The sequence below is a fragment of the Rhinolophus ferrumequinum genome, chromosome 16 (assembly GCF_004115265.2).
Source record: "Rhinolophus ferrumequinum isolate MPI-CBG mRhiFer1 chromosome 16, mRhiFer1_v1.p, whole genome shotgun sequence".
Classification (NCBI taxonomy): domain Eukaryota; kingdom Metazoa; phylum Chordata; class Mammalia; order Chiroptera; family Rhinolophidae; genus Rhinolophus; species Rhinolophus ferrumequinum.
Window position 1 is genome coordinate 12,422,476 of NC_046299.1, and position 24,129 is coordinate 12,446,604.

General features: G+C 47.0%; 1 protein-coding gene across 3 annotated transcripts in view; it reads left to right on the forward strand.

The window, feature by feature from the left end:
* GFRA1 (GDNF family receptor alpha 1) overlaps nucleotides 1-24,129 on the forward strand; it is a 203,348-nt gene that overhangs the window by 140,980 nt on the left and 38,239 nt on the right. The window lies entirely within an intron of this gene.

The window sequence follows — 24,129 nt, forward strand, 5'->3', positions numbered from 1 at the left end:
ATCCGGGATGGCTGTGCAAAAAGGGTCCTAAGGAACAGGCAGGGCCTCCAGGCAACCACACCTGGGGAAGCCAGTCCACCAGGACCCCCTGCTAGAGATGAATGCCGTGAAGAGCAGGACATAAGGGAGAAGCTGTGGGGTGTATGATGGAAGGAAACAGAAATCCTGAAGACCGCTCTTCTAAAGTCGCCTGGATCTGAAACCCAAGTTCCTGGGACCCCTTTGTCTTTGAGCAGAAGGGCTCCCTCTTCTAGGAGCAGGATTGGGTTTCCAGGGTCTTCCTTGGTTTGAAGCCAGACAGGTGCAGCTCCTCTCTGTCTCTACAGTAAGACGTTATCCTGTGCACTGATGGGTCCAAGCCAGGAGGTAGCTGTACAGGGAAGGAATGGAGCTCTCTGTCCAGTGGTCAATGGCTGGGAGATGGGGGAGGGCATTGGGGTGGAGCCTTTTCCTTCTCTTCTCACAAGAGAAGATCTCGTGCGTGTGAGGTCCCGAGGAGGTCCCTGATGTCTCCTACACAGGCTGAAAGCCCATCCTAAGCAGCTCATTTGAATTACCTGGCCAGCTCTTTTAAAAAGAGACAATCCTTAGCTGGTTAGTGTGAATTAGTCCAATTAGATTGTTTTTGTGCTAAGCTGTAGTGAGAAATACCTGGGAGATTGGGAACTCAGGGTGTTCTGGGGGAGGTAGCAGGAGGAACCTGCAGTAACAGGATGGTTTGGATGCTGCTTGGGGGCTCAGACTGACCTGGTAAGAAGGTTCCAGGAACTGTTTGTGTTCAGGCAGGCCCAGTAGCATAGAGTGGCCTCAGTTGATGGGGCAGAAATGAACAGGGGCAGCAGGACAGCCTTCGCCTAATAACTGACTGTGCCTGGTCACACCAAGGTTGAGATGTGACAACAGCCACATGAAGAGTGGTGACGGTGAGCTGGGCTGCACGGTGTGACTGGAGGGAGCCTTTATGCTGCTGCCATATTTCTGGCTCTGGGTACAACTCGGAAGCTGTTTGGGAATCCAGATCCTAGACTATCCAGGGTTCCCACCAAGTGAAATTTGCCTCAGTGTGATTGATGGGTTTTATACCCTGTCTTGAGTCTTCCCTGGAAAGGTGAATCAGTGACTTCCCCTGGTGTTAGCTGTCATTATTTAGCCCATAATTTCTTTCCAGAGCCTGGACTTATTACTCATGATTACCCCCTCCCTGTCGGTTGTGGTGAATGTAATTTAAGCTGCTAGATAGGCTAGCTAGCAGTGTTTGGTGTTTTGTTTTCCTAAATCAGATTTTATTAATCTTGTCTTTAACTTTATGCCTTTTATTCCAACCGTCCTCAATCTAGCTCAGCGAGGCCCTTGTGGTTGCTACTACCCAGCTGGTATGAGCTGGAGCCAGGACTTGTGTGGGCACTTACCTTGCACTTGCTCTGACCCATACCCAGCCAGAGGGATGGAGTGTGGCTGATGGGTGATTTCAAGCCAAATTTGAATATTCCCCAAAGCGAAGGAGTGGCAAGAAGGAAAATCGCTTCCTAAAAACCATGTTCTTCGAAAGCTCACACTTTCAAATGCTCCATTTCCATCTCAACATCACTGCTGAGGAGCTACTCAAGCTCATTACAACTTCCCTGCACTTAATGTTTTCCAAGTCTCAGCACACAGGCTTCCTGCCCCCAGGGCCCTGCCGTGCCTCTGCGCCAAACCTGTCTCTTTCCTGCCTGGTGCCTTCAAACAGAGGAGCTGCAACTTTAGCTTTTCCTTTTGACTTTGTTTTTCTTTTTTCCCTTCCCTTTTAGGGAAGCTGACAGATTCCGTTCCTCTCGGGGTGGTGGGGGACAGGCGAGAGCTTGTTGGTTTGGGCCTCCAAGCTTGTCTACAGAAAAGCAAATGTGGGGTATTATTAAAAGGGTGTGATGATATGTAAAAGCCTTCCCTTCTTCCCCAGAAGCACAGTGTCTCCCTTGCCAGTCTCCTTCTGCTTGCTTTCCTTAGTGCCTGGAAAGATGTCAGGGCTGCGTTTGGCCGTAAGGGAAGCATAAACTTGATGCACGTTGTTATATACACATACTTTAACCTTATGCCTTACCTCCTTTCCCCCAAGCTCTGATATCCAAAATGAGGTCAGCCTTTGAGCTGTGGCAATGGGTGCTGCAAATATGTTCATATCTCTTATTTTTTTAAGTGATCACTCAGATGCCTCCACTATTTTTTATTACCAAGAGTTCCAGCATCTTCCTCTTGAACATGGCCTTTCCTGTTTTCATCTAAGTATTACAGAGTTATATTCCAAAACCCATTGTGCCTCCAATGCCAAGCAAAGAGGGAGCCTGAGACTACTGAGCAGTCCATCTGCCTGTGACTTTACCTGCTGCCAGACGGTGTCGCTGTTGAGGGCAGCCAGAGGGATGCTCGGTGGTTCAGTGTCTGTGCCCCTCCTGCATCCTTGGGTACCAGGGTAACAACTCTTAGCTCATACTCAGTATGTAGCCACCATTTCCCAAAGTATGCCATTTTTGCCCTAGGGGCTGGGTGCTAAGGGGTTCCAGCCAGAGACAGCCCTCCAACTGAGCACATAGTATCCCAGATGCTCATTTTCCTGGCAATGCATCCCTAGATGGAATTCAGTAGTCCATTTGTCTGCTTTTCCTTCCTTCCTTCCTTCCTTGCTTCCTTCCTTCCTTCCTTTTAAAAATTTTATTGTGGTAAGAACATTTAATATGAGATCTACCCTCTTTTAAGTATGCAATATAGGATTGTTACCTGTAAGCACAGTGTTGTACTGTAGATTTCTAGAACTCACTCATCTTGCATAACTGAAATTTCATACCCATTGGTCAGCAACTCCCAGCTCCTGCCCCACCCCCAGCCCCTGGCAACCACAATTCTATTCTTTGCGTCCATGAGTTGGATGATTTAGATAACCTCATGTGAGTGGAATCATACAGTATTCGTCCTTCTGTGACTGGCTTATTTCACTTAGCATAAAGTCTCCAGGTTGGTCCATGTTGTTGCATCTGGCAGGATTTCCTTCCTGTTTAATATAGCACTGAAATAGTACTTGGTCATAGATATCTCAGTCCTTCAAGAAAGATTCTGACAATGCTGAACCTCAAAAGGGAAGAGATCAGCGCCTCTGTGCCCTCTGTCCCCAAGGCTTACTTGACCCCACTGGAGATAAAGTCACTCATCGCGGTACCCATCCTCTGTGTCTCTATAGTTTCCAGGAATGGTGGCTTTGATCAAGTCACCAAGTACGTGGTTCTACCTTTCCCCAGGGACTGAGGATCCTATAATTTTATCCTAGACATCTGTGGGTTTTTCATTTTTGGTTTTTTTGTTGTCGTTTTTAGCAGAACCAAGCAGGTCTCCATTGGTGCAGCTCCAGAAAAACAGCATATGTAATTTTTAAAGTTCTGCCCTACCCAGCACTGGGGCTGACCTGTTGTACTTAGAAGAAGAAATTTGTTGTTAATTTGTTACCTGGAACAATTGGGGAAACAGCTCACAAAACCATACAGCATATTTCCTCTCCAGTAACATACTCAGTATGACAGTGTTAGTTTACCTTTAAAAGGTGAGGAATATTGTTTCATTTGCCTGGAATCAGACCCCTTTCGCTGAGTGAACGGTGGGACTTAGAGATCAAGGACATTCTCCACTGCTTGGGCTAAATTCCTGAGCTGAAAACCGGAGTCTATATCACTATATCTGGGCTTGTCTTGACATGCGGCAAGCACGGGAGAAAATGTCTCAGAGGATAATTAATGCCTAAAACTAGATGGGTAGATTAATTTGGCACTTAATTTTATTTTACACCGATTCATTCACAAGTGGAAATCAGCAATTAGACAATGCAAACTTTTGAACCATGGAAAGAGAGGTTCGGGAATAAGAGAAAAATACAAGTAAAACATTTTCCAGTTCATTTGAGCAGTTTTCATTTCGAATGATTACACGGGTGTCTTTAGCAATGCATTCAGAGTGCCGAATGGCTCGGTTTTTTTATTCTTCATGTGCTCCACCTGTGCGAGCTGCCTGCCACCCCATCTCTGAGCTGGAGGCTCCATGGACTCCTGCAGAGGGCTCCTCGGTGCGAGCAGAGGGTTTAATCACCATCCTGAGAGAGGAGCAAGGATGTCCTCTCACCTCTGCTGCTGCCTCTTCTCCTTTGACTCCTGCAGGTGGGGAGGGGCATACTTCCTGTTGGGTCTTCCAGGTCGCCAACCCCCGCCTGTGCTCTGAGACGAGATGTGCAGCTCTTTAGCACCTGCTAAGCAGTGTGGGACTAAGCTGGCCGTCTCCCTGGCTTGCAGGGGTAACTTGAGCTGTGAATCAGGCAGGAACCTGCTACAACTTGCTCTGTCTTATGGCCCCGTATCTCTTTCCTTATCTCTTGTTTGGCAGAGGCGGGTGTGAGAAGACATTTGTTCCTTGCTGGAGCCTGTCACTAAAACACACTTGTCTAGATTTACTCTGAGTTCTCCTCTCTCTGGCCCATTTCCTACGCCTGCCCAAGTGCGGAGTCCTGGCCTCATTTTCCTCACCCTGTCCGTCACCTGCCCACATCCTCACCAAAGTCACTTTTGCCACTCTTGGCCCTGAGACAGAATCAGACTCCTTTTCTTTACGTTGAAACATTCTGTTGATTGTTAGATCCATGTGGACAGATGGAGGCTTGACACCAGAACTGTCTTACTGTCTCTCAGTATGAAAGTGCCTAGAAAAGAAATGGGATTGAATCTACCCAGGAAGCCCAAGCAGAGCACCCCATGTTTCTTTGGGGGAAGAGGTGTCCTAATGGAGGGTCTCAGGAGCCAGATTCAGGCCCAGCCTTGATGGCTGAGAAGCAGGGAGAGTCAAGTAAAATGAAGGTGCCCAGTATTGGGGAAATGCAGTGGTGGGGATAGGAGGTGGGGACAGAGATAGGAGGGGGCAGAGGGAGAAAACTCGGTATGATACAAGGCAAGGTGTTGGGGACCTCCAGTGTCATGTTGCAGTGTTATATTTTATCCATCAAAGGTTTATAAGAGAAGAGAGACAGGATCAGCTGGGCCTCAGAGAGCTCGCAGGTGGCAGTTTGGAGGGAGGACTGGAGTGGGGCAAGGCCAGGCGGCCAGGTAGGAGGTTCTTGCAGTGCACTAGATGAAAGGTGACCAGGGGAACAGGGTGAAAGTTGGGAAGCTTGACAGACACCAGTGAGGGGAGAACTTGATGATTTATTGAGCATAGACAGAGGATAACGTGGGCCGCTACAGCCTGGAAACCCTGCAGATGATGGCGTTAATAGCCAGGATGGGGAACAGAGGAAAGAGAGACAGACCTCTCTTGGGTTGGAAGCAGGGGAAGAAGATCGTGAATTGTTTTGGCCATGCTACGTTTGAAGGATGTATTCATCTGGACTCTTTTGATCCATGATGGAAACCTAGCTTAAGCTGCTAGGGCTAAAGAGGGAGGTTGCATTATCTCATAGGACTCGGGAGGGAAGGTAGTCAGACATGGCTAGGACTGAGGGCTCCGTGTCACTGTAACTGCACGCTTACCTCTGCTCCCCTCTGCTTGTCTGTTTCCTTCTCTTGTACTATTTCTTGGTGAGTGCTGCCAGCAGCAGCTCCGTGCACATATCCTGTCACCTCATGATCAAAGAGATAGAGTCTCTTCACCCCACTGAAACCCATTAGAAAAATCCCAGTTAAAGACTTTGATCAGCCTTGCTGGGATCATGGACCCATTCCTGGACCAGACACTGAGGCCAAAGGCGAAGGGTCAGCCATGGCACAGTAGAAGCCAGGGTCAGCAGAGGCAAGGAGGGAGTACTGGGCTTGGAGAAACAAAGCGGATGTGCAATGCGCAAGGATGTCCACATAGAGATAGAAGGCTCAGGCAATAGGAGGCGAAGGCACGGTCCTTTCCACGGCGCCAAAGCCCAACCTAAACTGCCTCCCTGCCCTTACCTGTCTGGCCTCTCCTCCAGCCATCCTGCTTCTGCTCCTTCTGCTCCAGCCACACTGGTTCCCTTGCTGGTCCTCCAATGTACCAGACATGTCCTGCTATTAAGTCTTTGCTCTAGTTGTTCCCTCTGCCAGGACCACTCTTTCCCAGATGCCCCGAGGCAAACTCCCTCACCTCCACGTCTCCTTAAATCTCATCTTACTGAGGCTCACACTGGCCACCCTATTTAATACTATAAACCCCTGCACACTCCCGGTCCCCACATCCAGCTCTCTCTCTCTCTACTTTTTAAAAGCATATATAACCTTCTAACACACTATAAAATTTACTCATCTGTTTTGATGATTATTTGTTTCTTTTCTTCACTGGAATATAAGTTCCACAGTCAGGGTTTTCTATCTGTGATAATGCCAAGTGCCTAAAACTGTGCCCAGACAATATTCTTTACTTGCTAAATATTTGATGAATGAGTAAATGAATGAATACATTTAAGACATGAATGAATCTCAAAGAAGGGGCTGGGATATAGGGGTAGATTTTAGAATCTTCAACATAGAAAATGGATGGTAGGATTTTTAGGGAAAGTGGGTGAGAAGAGAAATAAGCCAAAGGTTTATGGTGAAATTATCTGAAGAGGCCTGAGAGGTAGGAAGTTGGAGAGTTTAGAGAACCAAGCAAAGACCTCAACAAAGCAATGGGGAAGAGAATCTTAGGATTAAAGGGTGGTGGACCTCAGTGTCAGTTACTCAGAGGGCAGAGGAGGAGAACTCAGAGTGACACTGGCTTTAGTATATAGGAACTCTATCCATCCATCCCTCCATTCATCCATCAATAGGTCCTTTCACCAGTGTATTCACCCATCTGCTTGTCTATCCATCCATCATCCTTCCATCCATCATCCATCCATCATCCATCCATCATCCATCCATCATCCATCCATCATCCTCCCATCCATCATCTATCCATCCATTCATCCATCATCCATCCATCATCTTTCCATCCATCATCCATCCATCCATCCATCCATCCATTCATCCATCCATCCATCATCCTTCCATCCCCCTTCCATCCACCATCCATCCATCCATCATTCTTCCATCATCCATCCATCCATCCATCCATTTAGCTGGCCTGCAGTTATTGTGCAAGGAATGAAGACCTGGCTTCTCACCTACAGTGCAGAGAGGAAGGCAGTCACACACACAATCATGACAATGTGGTATGGCAGTCTGTCGTCAGGAATGTACGAAGTGCTTCGGGAGAATAGCCAACTCCACTTGGCATGTCAACGAGGCGCCATAGAGAAGCTGACATCTGAGCTGGGCTGGAAGGATGAGCAGTGTGGCAGAGAGCAGGTGTGGCTGTCACGGGACAGAGGCGTGGGCTGTGGGCTTGAGGAAGGTATGGGAGGCAAACCATACCCATGGGCTGGCTTTTGACTCTGAGCAGCACTGGGCTCCACAGCCCACAGATGGGATCTTTAATCAGCCCAGCTGCCCTGCACAGGGTCGACCAGTTGGAATGATGAGCCCAGCAGTGCCCAACTCCCACATGGAGGATTTGGGACTCAACCTGGTCTTGCTGAGTCTGAAACCTGGTTTCTGTCACTTCTTCCAAATGATTGTCTTTCATGACAAGCATACAATGTTCTTACACTGTTCAGCCTTACTGCCTTTAGTTCCAGACAGGCAGAATGATTATCCCGGCCAGCCTCTGAATCCAGACGCTCTTTATGGCTCAGTAGCTAAGACAGCATCAGCTTTAAAGACAGTTTTCACAGAGAGTTAGGACATAATGTCCATCAGAGCCTCTCGGCGTCATTTAAAAATAAAAAACTACTCAGGTAATACATGCTCATTAAGCTCTTACTTTATCTAATTTCCCTTGGAGCATTCATTGCTTATTCTAGAGGGGTTTCTCTGTGACAGCTTAGTGATTTCACAAATCGTTTCTTCAAATAGGAAAAAAATCCTCCCAGACCACACTGCGTTTTTATTATTATTATGAACTCAATCACATTTATTGAGTGTAGTCTGTTGGACCCCGGGGTTCCTAGATGTGTAAGTCGTGCTCCCGTTTCCAGGAGCCCCCACTCACCTGGTTGGACTGTGTAACTCCCTGCTGAACCATCATTGGAGTTCAGCGTCCTCAACCCTCACCTCCCCCAAAGCGGCAAGTATCAGGGACCTGGCTGTGTATCTCATGGGAGATGAATTCTTTGCTGTCACAAAGTGACAACCCGCCTTAAATAATCCATGGTTCTGTCACGAGGTTGGGGTCATTCAGGTGTTTGCCTACCTACCTTCTCCTTGCCCTGTGGCCATTTCATTAATCATAGGAAAGCTTCTATTTTGTGGATTGCATCCTGAGTGCGGTGCTGGTAAAAAGTCCGGTGGGTGAGAGACCCGGAGTCATTCCCAGAAGTGCTGAAGTGGGGGTGGGGGAGGCCTTAAAGGGGGGGTGTTTGGGCTCCTAGACTTCACACCACCTTGTCTAAGACTAAGGACAGCTGAGCGAGACCCCAATTGCTTCCCCCCTTGCTGCTCAGTTAAGCTGGTTCCTCTTCAAAGGGGCCCCTTCTGCTCTGCCCAGCGGCCATGTCATGTACCGTGTTTCCCCCCAAAATAAGACCTAGCTGGACAGTCAGCTCTAATGCGTCTTTTGGCACAAAAATTAATATAAGAACCAGTATTATATTGTATTATATTATATTATGTTATACCTGGTGTTATATTATAGTAAAATAAGACTGGATCTCATTATTAATTTTTGCTCCAAAAGCTGCGTTAAAGCTGATTGTCTGGCTAGGTCTTATTTTTGGGGAAACACTGTACTAGGACCCACGGAGTTCATAGGCAGGGAAAATTAGCTTCCCTTTCAAGCCTAGATGTAAACATAGATTTTACAGTCTCTCTCTCTCTCTCTCTTTTTTTAATTTCAAGGGAAGGAGATGCTTCCATTTCATACAGCTGAAATGTGTTTTATCCACTGAGCAAGGAATGGGGTCAATAGAATGGGGAAAAGGGAGACACCAGTGTTCCTCTGGGGCTGCCCGCTCCTCCATGCTGGCCAGCCCCCATAGCCGGTGACCCAGAGCAGTCTCAGTTTTGTGCGGGGAAATCTGCCCCATCCATTGCTGGATGGCTGTCACGTATAATTAGTGCTCAGGTCTCACAGCCAAGCTTGGCGTTCTGTTCTACCCAGGACACTGCAGACCCCCACCCATGCATTACCACAAGTTACGTAGCCTGCAGTCATGTTGGCATTTCCAGTTCCATGGGCATTTCCAACTCAGTGAGTGGGAAATTGCTCTGTAATTTCCAAAAGCAATTAATTGTGCAGAAAATGTTGTATCCAAGAAAAACAAGAATTTAAAAGAACAATTATTATGAAAAGTACCACACCAAGCTGGAGCTGGGACATTTTTTTTCCTTCCCTAATTGCTGTCAGTGTGTTTGCGAGTGAGGGGGACCTGGACTCGCATCCTGGTTCGGCTAGTTCTAGAACATGGGCAGCTCGAGGCCTCAGTTGCGCATTTATAAATGGAGGTAATGACTCCATCTTCACAGGGCAGCTGTGACGATTAATTGAGGTATCTGTGCAAATGCATCAGCTCACTACCTGCCACCAAACACAGAAAACTGTCTGTCCCTTTTTCTCCCTCACTCTCTCCATAAGTTTTTATCATAGAGGACAAAGAAAGCGTAAGATTCCAAATGTAACATTTCTCCCCAATAGCAGACAGAGACCTTAAAAGTAGGATTTGTGGGTGGAGGGGGTAGATTCTTACTGCTTTGCACTTGTACGCACCCACAGCATGTGGAAATGTCAACCCGTTATGTGAGGCCGTGTTGCTAAGCTTTACACATCACTGGCTTTTCAGTTTTGTACCAGTAGGGAAAACTGGGGGATGGAGGCGGGGGCAGACGAAGTCCAGAGGTGTTTGGAGCATGTGTCATCTCAAGAATATTCTTGTCCAAAATAGACAATTATTGACACACAAAGATACACACAGGAGGATGTGAATGGAGCTGGCCACAAGATTGTGGGCCTGGAGTCATAGATTCACTATTGTTTAAACTGAATGGGCAGTGGGGGGACCCCTGGCAGCCTCTTGGAGCACGTGCTGCCTCAATGACCTGGAGTAACCGTGAATAAAGGGTTCTTAGAGGTGCTTGTGGCTGAGTCAGTGATCTGTGCCACCCAAAAGGGCAGTCACTGAGTCACTGCCACCGAATCTGCACCTTCCTCCCTTCCGGGTGGTTCTGTAAGTCATCTGGTCACCCTCTTAGGAAGCCAGCCATAACCGGAGGCAGAGTGGCTTGTTGTACAGGACCCAGGAACCTCAAATCTCCAGAGCCAGGGACGTGGTGGCAGGAACATGTGCATGACGGTGATGGTGGTGCGGAGGATGACGGGAGAGTGACATTTACTTGACATTTACTGTGTGCCAGGCACTGTGCTGAGCACTTCACAGCAACCCCAGGAGTGGGGGCTGTCGTATCCTCCCTATTTCCCCGATGACAAAGTGTGATCTTGAACAGCTTCTGCAGTCGCTCAAGTGGTGCCAGTGGGACGGAAACCCAGAGGGTCTGTCGGGTACGAAGTGTGTGTGGCTTGCTGACCACCTGGTTGATTTTCCAAAGACATTCTGGGTGTCTGGAATTGGATACCAGACGTGACGTTGTTTTCACATTTTATTTATTCATTTAAAAGCAAAATTTTTAAGTAAGAGACGTTTGGATCTTGACAAGATAGGGCTTAAGTGCCCCTCCCCAAACATATTTCATTTCTCATTAAAACAGTGGTTTTCAAACTCTGTGGTTCCAGGACTCCTTCACACCCTTAAAAATTACTCAGGATCCCAAAGGGGTTTTGTTTATGTGGGATAAAGCTATCAACACGAATCATATTGGGAATCAAAGAGGAAGAAATATTTACATATTTATTACTTCATGTAAAAATAATACCAGAAGTTCATTACATGTTTCTATAAATGACAGAATGTATTTTTATTAAAAACCACTACGTTTTCCAAAACAAAAAAATCTTGAGGAGAAGCATGGCATTGTTTTACATTTTTACAAATCTAGTGTCTGAACAGAAGATGCCTGGCTTCTTACATCTGCTTCGGCGTTTGGTCTGTTGCAGTATCCCATGTCTTTTGGCCTTTGGAAGAACCCCATGGTACTCTCGTGACAGCATGAGAGTGAGAAAGGTAAATAACTTAGTATGGCTAGGAAAATAGTTTTGACCTCATGGACCCTAAAAGGCTCTTTGAGATTGCCAGGGTCCCGGGACATCGCTCTGAGAACGGCTGCACTAGAAGGACCAGAATAATCTCCAGCTAGAAGATGTGTGTGCACAAATGTTCCCACGGTGCCCCTGAACTAATAAGACAGTGTGGGTATGTGTGGCTGCCTTGCACTCATCCTGACCAATTCCAGCAAATCAGGATGACTAGGCTGTAGGATGCCAGCGGGTCAGGGTGGCAACGCCGTGGGGTATCAGTGGGAGCCCGACGCCAGAGCCCTGCCAGGTGGAAATGGGTACTGGGAATTCCTGAACTGCTGAGCTTCCTGCCATTTGTCACTGAGGGGCCACGTGGCCGCTGGTGTGCCTGGCCCAGCTTGGTTTCCGGCTCTGAAACATGCCTTTCTGGCAGACAGCCCTTCCTTCTCTTTCGTGGCAAAACAAATTATTTCAGCATCGTGTTCAGCTCAGTCAGGCAGAACTCTGGGCTGATGTATGAAAACCCTTTGTGTCCAGAAGGACTTGGTGGTGCTTTTCTCTTAAGTTGGACCTTGGGGAGTGTGTCACAGGTAAACGTCTCCTCCTTGGAATGGGATGAGGTAACGCACCTTGTTGTGCGCCATCCCAGGTGCAGCCCCGCTCTGCTCCTCCCTCTCTGTGACCATTTACCACGGAAGAGCTAACGGATTATAATGACATCGTGCCAGGGACAACCCTTAGAATTGAAAATGCCGGGAATCTGGAAGTTCGAGATTCCTGTGAAAACCCAGCAGTTGGAATTCCTGATGGACAATTAGCTGTCTCCATCTAACAGCTTTGAACTTCTTAGGCCGAGGGTCAGGGGAAACTCCAGGAATGTTCCCTCTAGCAAAGGACCTTGACCCTGTCCTGCTAGAAAACCTTACTGTGGAAAAAGACAAGAGCAAATGGGAAACACCTCTTCCGTGTTCCAGGTTCCAAAATTCAGGTGGAAACTTCAGCTTCAAATCAGGTTTATGGTTTAGAACGTTTGCTCTTTGCTTAGCGTACTGGCTGGTGGTTGGTTCATTCACGGGGGCAGCAGGACTGGAACGCCAGGTGCTTCGCAGGGTTCTGAGGGCAGACACGAGTGTGGTGTAATATAGAGTGTTCGTTCATGCACAGGCAGGAGGGGTGGGCTCAGGGACTTCTCCCAGATGCCATCGCTGTAGGGCAGTGGTGCTCCAACTCCAGCCTGCAAGGCCTCGGATGCCTGAGGTCTGTCTGGGGTGGGGCCTCCTAATTTGCATCTGTGGAACTGCCAGTGGTGCTGCCGCTGCTCTGAGGTCCACACCTGGAGAGTCACTGTCTGAGGGAATGTTGACCAGATGACTTAGAAGCTGATGGGCCTCACCCAGCTCTCAAAGGGATCAGCAGAGCTCAGGTTAAGAAGGAGTGGCAGGCAGAGGGGCCCTGCAGGACACTGAGACTGAGGAGGGGACACAGGACAGGCAGCACGATTGTGCTGGGGTAACAACAAACGTTGTGTTTTTATATTTGTAAACTGCAAGAACTACTAAACAAAAAGGATGCCCGCTACTTCTATCATTACACTTTATTGGGCCTAGTAAATATTACTCATGTCCACTTGAATCAGATTTTGGCTTCTCGAGCACACCATTCACATCAACATGGCCGCAAAAATCCAGGAACTAAAATTTAAAAATCAAACATGAATTTTTCTTGCAGTGTGATCGGGGGTAAATATAAGCTTGAGACTCTGTGGTCGTCTTTTCAAAACCGGACTCTAACTCTGACCAAACCAAGTATCCTCCGCTGTAAACAAGGCTTACCTGGCTGGTCAGGTTATTGGCTGTGAAATGACACAGGCCTGTGACACATTGGGCACAGTGACTGTCTCTAAGTAAATGTAGCTATTAGTGCAGGGTCTTGGAACAATTAGACACGGCTGCTGCTTCTCCTTGTCTGTGCCAAACCTGTAACACCAAGTTGTTTGTGATGAGTATTGATTTGTAGGTGACTGGAGCCGTCGTACACGGCACTCAGATTCATTCATTTGTTCATTCATTCATTCATTCATTTATTCATCAAATATTTACTGAATATCTGCTTTATGCTGGCATAGTCCTAAGTGCTCACCTTCTCATGATGAAGACTCTTAATAAAGGGAAGACATAAAGCAGAAAGTGATGGAGAGGAGGTATGGGCAGGAAGGCTGAAGCTGGCACCTTCCTTGGGGCTCAGAGCCAGTGAAGGGAGTTGGTGAGAGATCTCAAGGGGACCCCTGAAATCACTGTGAATGGGTCAAAAGAAGCCTTACGAGCACCTGGTTGGGTGGGACAGTTTATTATTAAGATGGCTTTGGTGGACAATGTAAATTAGCTCCTCTGCCCTGAAGAAAAAGGGAGAAACGTAGTTTTAAATTTAGCTGAGAGCTTTGGGTGAAATGTAGAAAATGGGGCTAGGTAGGAGGTAAAGGGATGGACGGGGGTGCTATTGACAAGAGGACATTAAACATGAGAGTGCAGTACAAAGAAGGGTTAAGGATTTTCTGAAAAGGGGGAAATTGTCGTCTGATAGCAGTGGATTAAGGGATTTATTCATTTGACATATAACACTACCATTCTGTGTCTCCTGAGCAATGCCCCGTGTAGGAAGGAAGATGTTAGGGACTAGGTGTTTGTTGAGCTCAGAGTCTCTGTTGACCTTAAAACAACTTGCCTGCAAGAAAAGTGACCTAGTGTATATTTCCTATTGAGCATAATTTTCCTTAGGAAGTCTGCAACCCTATTAAAGATTAATAGGGGATCTAATTTTCATATGTTTCTGCTTAAAGTCTGTTTGTGCAAGTGTAGGCTGTTAGCCACTCAGACACCCATTTACGTTTCCCTTCCCCCGCCTCCCTCCGTGCCCTCCCAGGGCAGCAGAAACTGGGCTCCTTTAATGTGTGGAAGGTAAATGAACATTCTGCTGAGCAGAGCTTGGAGTTTGGGGTGCAGGTACCACAGAGATATTTACTGCTTATCCTTTGGGAGTGAGGGCAAGGGGAGGAGTTTTACAAATCATCAAAGTCAAGAGAGCCGATGTGATTTTATTTTTTCATCTTCTGAGAACCTCCAGAGAAGCAAGGTTTGAATGAAGGAAGCAAGGCAGTGTTTGGGATAATTTCTAGAATTTGCCTGTGTTTCCCTACAGTAATTAGACTTCACTTTCACTGGCTATAAACATCATGATGTGAAACTCCCTTGTTAGGGTGTGGACAGCATTTCCTGATGCCAGCCACGCCAGCAGTGGGTATCGTATGGGGACCACATGTAGGGGCCTGCCGAATTGCCTTGGTCTATCTCCATGGGTATGATTCCATTGACTCATATAAAACCCATTTCTCTTCCTGAAGATGTGGAGAACTCACATAAGACATCTCTCCTTGGTCTTAATGGCAGGAAGAAGCCTGATGTTAATCGTGAGTTCATCAAGCATATGCAGACCTTGAACCGGTGGATTAGTGACCTCAGGACAAAGCATTTCATATGCTGAGTTATTAGCAGATGGATTCTAAGGGAAATATCAGTGAGGTCATCTCTACCCTAGGGCTTCATGGAGGTCTCAAGGTCAGAGTGGACCTCCTGGGCTTGTCCAGAGCATGACAGAAGACACCGGCATTGATGAGTCTTCTCCTTATCTAGGAATTTAGAACAGTTATAACAGATGCTAGGTGCCAGCTATACTTAATCCTTCAGTGATGCTTTGAAGGACTTTGGGTCATTCAACCAGAGTAAATTAAGCTTCAGAGAAAGCAAGGTACTTGCCCAAAACGTCATGGTTAGTAAGTAGTTGAATTGAAATTGAAGTCCTCTTCCGTTTTCAGATTCTGTATTCTAAACCTCTACTGTACTGCTTTTTAGTAGTGATTTAGTCTTCTGTTGTTGATGTAACAAATTACCACAAACGTAGTGGCTTTAAACAACATGAATTTATGTTCTTCCAGTTTTGGAGGTCAGAAGGCCTACACAGATCTCACTGGGCTGAAATCAAGGTGTCCACTGGGCTAAATTCTTTCTGGAGGCTCCAAGAGTGTTCCATTTTCTTGCTTTTTCACCTCCCTCGTTTCTTGGCTCGTGGCCTCTCCCTCCATCTTCAAAATCAGCAAGGTTGGTCCAGCCTTTCTCACATCGCATCACTCTGACTTCCTCATCTGCCTTCCTCTTTCACTTTTAAGGATGCTTGTGATTACACTGGGCCCACCAGGAGAATCCAGGAGAATCTCTCTACCTCAAGGTCCACAGCCTTAATCATATCTGCAGAGGCCCTTTTGCCATGTCAGGTAACATATTCTCAGGTTCCCGGGATCAAAGTGTAGACATCTTCATTATTCTGCCTACCACAGTAGCGTTTCTTCTGGACATCTGTCTTCATTTTAATTTTGGTATATCATGAATTGTGGAACTAGTTATTCCCCTCTCTTCCCTGTGATTGCCAGGAAGCATAGAGCCAAACACTTAGCCTTTATCTAGTCAGGGGTATATGTACGTTTTGTACCAGCTGCATCACTACCTCTGTCGTATGTTTCTGAGGCCCTCAATTCACTCAGTAATTTTTAGTTTTATTCTGTTGCACTGAAGCTACATTGGAATGCATCTCAAAATTCTTTCTGAAGCCAGAGAGGGCATAGATAATCAAAGGAAGCCACAGATGGGTGACCTTTGCGGCCCAGGGTTCCTGAGCGGGTGCCTTTGAGTTTCTCAGGTTCCAGGATGCATGGGAAGCAGCTTCTGAAGATGGCGGTGCCTGTAGAATTCTACGTGAAGCAAATCCACGCCAAGTTGGTCTGGCGTTCTAAGCTCTGGTTCTTCTGGCAAAAGATTGGTTGAACGTCTAGATTTCTATTTCTTTTTGTGGCCCCAAGTCACAAACCGGATTTCTAAAGTTGTCCCAGCAGAAATATGAGACTTACTGGATAAGATTTACTCGTAAAGAGTTTTAGCATATTTGTCATCGGCTGTTATCAGAAAGCTATTGGATATCTGAGAGCGTTATGATCATTTCAGCATCCAGAAAAACCTCTGATTTCTTTTCTCCCTCAATTTCTTCCCGTTAAAATGAATACTGCCCAAGCTAGGTTTTCGGCACTAATGAATATGTTGAAGCATGAATAGGACAAAACAACTTTATTGACTTGGCCACACCGCATAGGGTTGTTTGCAATGTGTCTGCGCTCCCATTATGACTTACCGTCTGCTTATACCAGGACCATCAGGGTGTGCGTTAGAAAGATTGGCTGACGGGGTGGAGAGGGGGTCCTGGCCAAAGGACAGCTCTGACGCGTCCAATCAGAGACTGCCCAGAGCCCTTTCTAAGTTGGAATAAAGTCCCTTGCCAACTACCATAACTTGCTTTTCAAATTTGCCACATAGAGATGAGCTGTCAAGCCCTGTCAGCCTCTCTGCTGATGTTGATTGATGGTTGTCAGTGCTGAAGCAAGGTGGCTTCGTGAGGGGAGCTGGGATTGATCAGATGTGACCTAGACTTCCCTCAGGGGGCTGCTGCAGTTTGACGTGATCAGAAAGGCTAAGGAAGTATCACATCTCTGCCCTGCAGCCTGCTTTCACCGAAACCTCACCCTGGAGAGACACCCCAAGCAGGATGCATGGAGGGAAATGATACATCGCTCCACCTGTATTCCCTGAGGCTTTCTCACAGCCCTGTGGGTCTAGCTCAGAGGGCAGTGACTGCAGCCTCCGGTGACCCACGTGCTGGGCCAGGAGCTGCCAAGGAGCCAGATGAGCAACCATGATCAGGGTTCCACAGGGTGAGTGGGGAGGGGTCGTAGCCTCCCGAGTATCAGAATGAAGCTGAGTGGGGATTTGGTGGAAACAGGCATTGATCTCTACTTGGCCACAGGGCCCTGCCGGCCCCAGGAAACAGAGGCGTTAGGCAAGTCTCGAAGGCTTCTTGGACCTCACAGTGCTCTTTCCCAGCAGCAGGGGGCCATGGTTTGGCTGTCACCAAGAAGCACATCAATTGGCGGAGGCTTTCATCATCCCTCCAGAAGGGGACTCCGTGTTAAGGGGCTGAGAAACACCAAATGGGCAGAGTTTCTATCATCTGCACCTGGGACATGTGAACCTGCTCCAGGGCCTTTGCTCCAGAGTGGATGCGTTCACCCCCAGACCGGGGGAGGACCCCCAGACCAAGCTTTTGGAAGGGTGTCCTGAGTCTCCACAGTCTGCTCTGGCGCAAATGCTGGTCCTTTGCTCCAGGAAGCCAGCACGCACAGCCCAAAGTGGGGAAGAGCAAGGCCAGAAAACATCCCTGCAAAATGTATTTAATATAGACTCTGATTTGCTAACGGATGCTTTCCAGATGTGCTCTCCAGTAGGCTGCCAGAGAAGGGCTAAGGTAATTTTCTAAAAACAGAAAGAGAAAAATCTGTTTTGTGTCACTGTACCAGAAAATTACCATTCCAGTGCTCTTGCCTTGTCGTCCCAGGTCTAATATTAGCACCATGTTTTTCAAATTATTTTTATTCTGCATAAGAGATTAGCAGTATTAACAAACTCACTGATATTTAGTCATTTTAAATATATATCTTTTTCCCCTAAGCCCCTGAGAACAAAAGTGGCTTTTCTTGAAATGCCTTCGTATTATGGGGTCGTATGACTTAAGAGGTTTTAAGTCACACCACAGGATCCCTGGCTTCGGACTTCTTACATTTGTTTTGGTCTAAGTTGCTGCCCTCAGGTTACACAGATGTAGCCTGTTCAAAGCGTGTAATAAAAGAGGCAGCAGAAGATAGACGAAGATGGATGTGTCTCCGTGTTCTGCATGCTGTGTGTTTTTGCCACAAGGGCCTAACATTGGAATGGACTGGGGACTAGGGAGAAAAAGTGAAGGGATGGAAGTAAACATTTATTTGGCAATGTGTATTCTGGGTTCTGGGTGAGACACTTTATACAATTGTCATTTCAGTCTCACGGTAGCCATTTAAAGTGACTTTAGATAGCATTGGCTCCATTGTCCAGGTGACGAAACTGAGAGTCGCAGAAATGAAATAACTTGCTAAGGTGTGAGAGCATAAAAGGTGGGGCTGGGATCAGGCCCAGGTGCGTGTCACTCCCAGGCCTGTCATGCTTCGCTTCCTCTAACTGATCCCTTGAGAAAGTGTTCAGAAACTGCACGGCTTAAATCGAAAGCCATGACTTTAAAGCCCTAACGTTCACCTTGGGTTCCAAGGAAAACGCTAGTGATTTCTTACACAGCAGCTTAATTAACAACGTGATCCTGTTCCCAGGGTTCTCGGTTTCTCCTGGGTAGTCCAGTCTCGCAGTCCTGCATGGATACTGGTGCGGTCCCAGAGACCCATAGTAAAGGGAAGCTTAATTCATCGAGAGACTTACCTCCCTCTTATGCAGAGTTCTGTCGGCATCGTCTGGCCGATCCTCTGATCCTGCGTTGCATTCAGAGAGCTTGCTGAGGAAGGCTCTGAAGACAACCTGGACAAATGGTGGCAGAGGGAGAGCAGTTATACACTTAAATAAACTTAAATAAAATCCCAGAAAAATTAAAGTCCAACAAACAGCCTCTGCACTTTCCCCTCCCAGGGCGATGACAGGCACCAGGCACTTCCCCTGCCAGGGAGAGCCATGTGCCCCCACCCACCTTGTATGCAACTCCGGGCAGGACCTTAGTCTCTTTGGCCCTGAGCTTGTATGTGAGATGAGGGGATCTTCCAGAAAAATCTTGGTTTCTATACCCAAAGGAAACCAAGTACCTTGACACTGAAATCATGTGTAATGGCAGATGCAGTCATGGGTAAGAGTAATAATGCTTTGAAAACAAGTGTTGTTTTGTGTTGTTGTTGTTTTTCCCCAAGTAGTTTCGAGTGTCCCGTAGACTGTGTTTCTGAAGTGGGAGGGAAATCCAAGAGCTTAAGTAATTAAGCAACATATTTAAGGAATTCTAGTTAATTAGTGTCAGAGCCTGGATCTCATTCAAGATCTCACAATTCTTCATCCAGGGCAATTCCACCAACACACAGCTTGTGTCCAAATATGGGTTTGTCCTAGAAAAACACTTAAATCGTTAGGATAATCCAGGATGAGTTAAACTGGGCATTTCTAGTGTGATTGTTACCTCTTTGCCGTAACACTATTTTCCTAAAAGTGCTGCAGAAAAAGTAGGTAAATGATTTTTCCCCACTATCAAAAGACCATCTGCTGTTTGAGAAGACGCTTCTAGATTTTATCATTATAATCATTTTTCTATTTCCAGTTAGCAGCATGCTTCCTTTAATATCATATTTTCTGCATAAACCACTGTTTTCTCTTCCGCAGATTTCCTAAGGCCAACTTGGCATTTGTCGGCATTTCCCTCCTCTTTAATGGGGGGAAATTTTCTCCTTCAGAGGGAGATACGTTTTTACATCAGTGCGTATTCATTTCATTTTCATTTTCTCAGAAAAACAATCATGTTCATCACTTCTGTCGTCATGGAGATTTCATGTCTCCAAAAGAAATCCAATTGTGGATTATCTTTGTTAATCCCACACTGGATGTTAAAGCTTCCTTGCCTGGATCACTGCAGCCCAGGCAGGGAGGCCATTCAAACAGGTGACAGGCTGATTCTTAAGCCAGGGTGGGCAGCAGGGAGTGTGTAGAAGAGGCCGTCGTGGGATGCTGGGGCTCTGGGGATAGCAGGCGCTCAGGCCGTGGTGGTGACTGGACAGATGAAGGCCTGGGGCCCTATCAGCCTACGGGCCACCTGACTCCACACGGTGCCGTGAACTCCGCACAGCCTCTCCCCAGCTCACCACCTTCCTTGCAGACCTATCCTCCCTGTTTTTCCCCTCGTAACACCCCTGTGCGCTGAGTGGCCGGCGCCTGGATTCTGCGCCCTCCCTTCTGCAGTCTTGACTTCTGTTCTAGTGACGCATCCCTGTCAGGGCATCCTCCTTGCGTCCTCCCCTTCTGGCCCTCAGTTCGTCCCTTCGGTTCACCGCTGGCTATAGTCTCCTGAGTAACCACTTCTCCCATCTTTGGCCAGTTTCCTGCTCTCCCCATCGTTGCTGGAACAGTGAGGGCACAGGGTAGGTTTTAAGTAAATCTTTGCTAAACAACTGAGAGACAAACCTAAGAGTCTTCCTAATATGCAAATCTGAGTGTGTTGCTTCTCTGTTTAAAATCCTTCAGTGGCTCCCATTGCTTTCAGGATAAAATCTAGACTCATGCATCATTCAAGGCTCTTTGCATCCTTGCCAGTGCCATCTCCCATCACTCATCCTTTGCATCCTGTGGCCTTGCCAGCCCCAGTGAGTGACTGACCATTTTCTGGATGATACCTATGTGAAGTGTGGTGGCTGAGAATGACCTCTGACTCTGGGGTCAGACCGCATGTGGTCACATTCCAGCTCTACCATAGAGTTCTGCCACAAGGAGGGAGATATGTCACCTCTCTTTGCCTCAGTTTCTTGATCTTTAAAATGGGACTCATAGTATCACCTACTAAAGTGGTTGTGAGAATTAAACATGTGAGTACATGACAAGAACTTAGATCAGTGCCTGGCACATACACACACTCCATTATTGTTACCCTGGCCTTATTGTGAGTGTGGTTACTTTACATTTACTGCCTCTTTCTGCCTGAAATACTCTCCTCCACCTTTACCTGATAGACCCTACACATCCTCCAAATTGCAGTCCCAGTATCACGGCCTTTCTGCAATCAGCTTCTGTAGCTGTGTAGTGCTAAAAGCTGAAGCTGTAGGATTAGAATGTGTGGTTTTAAATCCTGCTACTACTCCTCACTATTTTACACTAGTCTAAATTTGGTAGGCTGTGGTTCCCTCATCTGTAAAATTAGGATAATAAAATAATGGTCGCTATCGTGTTAGAGTTGTCAGGAAAAAATATAAAGTGTGTAAAAACGTACGTAGCATATACTAAATACTTCAGTCATGTTAGGTATGGTTTTGATTAGCAGACTTTCTTAGCTTTTATCAAGAACTAACCACTGTGTTATTATAATCTTTCTACTTGTTTCTCTCAGCTTCTAGACTGTGAGTTGTTTGAGTTCAGGGACAGGGAACTTCTTCATCATTAAATCACAAGCACGTGACACTTCATTAACTCAATGGAATGGACTAAAATTCAGCTGCTTTGTCACTAGATGTAACCGATTGCACACATTGCTTTAAGAGAGTTCAGAGGACTGTGTTGGTAAGAGAAGAAGATATTAGGAAGGAAGAACAGTCTTTGGGGGAGGCCCGTTTCCTTTCTTTGGAAGGTACTGAAGGATGGAGGTTAATAGGTGCTACACCATTTCATTTGGGCCAAAGGTGACCGGGGATGGCAGAGGACACCTGTCCAGGAAGGACAGGAACTGAACCCCAAGACATGATATATGCTTTATCTGTGGGACTGACCACATCCGATGGGTTCTTAAACAGGGTTGTGCTGATAAATATTTAACAACTAGTTCTCCAAGAGCAACACAAAGCCCTGATTTGTAGTGTTTGCTGATTGCCGTGCCGTAAATACTCCCACCAGGGCCGCTTTCAAGCTGCCACTGTGATGTTCCCCAACTCACAAAACTCCTGAAAATTTACCAGTCAGCCCGTAATGAGCTGGCTCCAGCACACCACTGTATAAACTTCTTCTTCCTGCAGTTTTTCTCTCTGCAAAAATGTGACTCCTGCAATGTGACCATCTTGTCTCCGCATATAAATGTCACAAGGAGCTGGGTCAGGTGTGACGGGACCCTGGAAATGCTAGTGTTTTCGCAGTGTGACCTGTGCTCGCTGTTATTTTGAAACTCTCCTTCCCTCCACTGACTGCGCTTGTTCGAGCGCCAGGATCTGTGCTGACAAGCCCTCTAAAGCCAGCCTGTCCAAGGTTCTGCTCAGAGCAGTATTATCTAGTTTTATTCTTCCAATCAGGGTTATGCTCTCTGCAGCAGACTGACTCAATTAGCCTTTCATTCCAGAGTCCAATTGTGAGTCAATTCTGAGGTTGTTAAGCAAAATGAGTCTGGTGGCAGTAGCCTTGTGCTGAAGGACCGTAATCCACATCACGGGCTGTTCAGTTCATAGTCTCCTCCAGAGACCACGAGAAAACGGGAGACACGTAGACAGAGCGGCCTTTTGTCCGTGTCTGGAGGACGGGCGAGAGCGCAGGGCTGCCAGGTCAGAGAGCTGATCTGGTTGTATGCAGAGCTGGAGCCTCAGCTGCCTGAACCACAGTTGGCGTTTGCAAAGTTAGAAGCCCAGTCCCACTAGATCATTAACTTTCATGACCAGGAAGATACTTTTGAAATTAACACTCAATCCAAGCTGGATGCCGTTGGAGGCGGTTGAGTAAGCCTGAGCCACCTTTAGGGATTTCCTCCGAAAAATAAATCCTTTAATCAGGCTACAGAAAATGGCCAGGTTTTATGCGCTTCAGTGTGTTCAATTAGAGTCAGAAAACACCAGCTAGGCTCAGACTGTGGGAGAGATCCAGGCGCACACACACGTGCATGCACACGTCTCCTATGGAGGATTTTGCCAAGCCACTTAGCGTCAGCACATGGCCCTGCCTGGAAAACCACATAAAGGGCCTATCTGAGGAGTGTCAGGTGCTGTGCAAAGAAAATAAAGCAGAGCTCCAGCACCTGCCCTGGGGACTCACACTGATGGAACCAGGCACATGACAGACGGAACGCACAGATCGGCACCGATAGGGAGACTCAGACACACCTTGTTTACAAGGGTTCAAGGAGAGACCAGTCTCACGAGAACACAGCGCAGCATTTGCTGTGGGCTGTGAACTTTGATGATTTCATCAGGCCTTTTAATCCCCTTCTAGTTAAAGTGGTGGGAAAGGGACACATAGATGGTCCCTTCATGCTGTTTACAAACCGTTGTGATCATCACACACCCTACCTTGCTCTGTCTGCTGGTTTATATCATAAAATATGCTAGGTAAATACAGTTTATTGGGTAGAAAGACGTAAAAACAGCACTGGGTACGTTGGTTGCCAACTCGGGGGAGCTAAAGAGAAGAAAGCTGAGACAACTGTTCATTGTCTCCCATAATTGCCAGATAATTTAAATTCTCTGGCAGTCCATTGTGTTCTTCACATAGAAACAGAGCTGTTGTCTGCTGAGATGACCTCAGAGGTGGCCCAGCTCTCAGTCAGGATTTCTCCAACAATATCCTCTTCAGACTGAAAAACAGCCAGTTAGTCACAAAAAGGCGTCTTCCTCCCCAGACCAGTGTGTCTGCCGCCGCTGTCCACGTCTGGGTCTCTGTAACTTCACCACCTCCCAGGGCTTCCAGGTGGATTGTGTTGGACCTGGGGAGTTCCAAAACCATAGACAGATGCTGCATTTTGATCAATGGACTCTCCAGGTACCACCTCCAATGGCAGGCCCACCACCCTCGGTCAAAGACGGTGAAACCATGGCCAAAGAGAGTGTTACCTTACCCCTCTTGCCTTTCCCTTCAGTTCCAGACAGGCAAACTCGGCTCTATTGTCACTTGTCTGAAATAGATCAGTGCCCCCTAGGCTGGTGGATGAGAGATGACCTATAAGATAGATACACATATTTTTTCAGCTAGTAGGAATTACGGGAGCAGATGGGCTGTAGGATCCTATTTTGATGCCAGGAACATGTTTCTGTATAAAGTAAATATTTTCCCAGTGTGGATCTCCCGTGAGTGTGTAGAGAAGCATCTTTTTTCCTAAAGATGCAAATAAGTCTAGTCAGAAATAAATATTGAATGGAAACTTCAAAGCACCTTGATTTCTCCCATTATAGGCCCTGAAGACCTCTCTGCAAATAAGCAGACACCCGTGGGTGAAGGCGGGGGAGGGTGGGGTGGGGTCGGTTGGGGGGTTGTATAAGACAGGATGCTGACATTTTAGGAGTTCACGTTTTCTACACTTTGGGGGTTGGAGAAAGGCATATGAACAAAG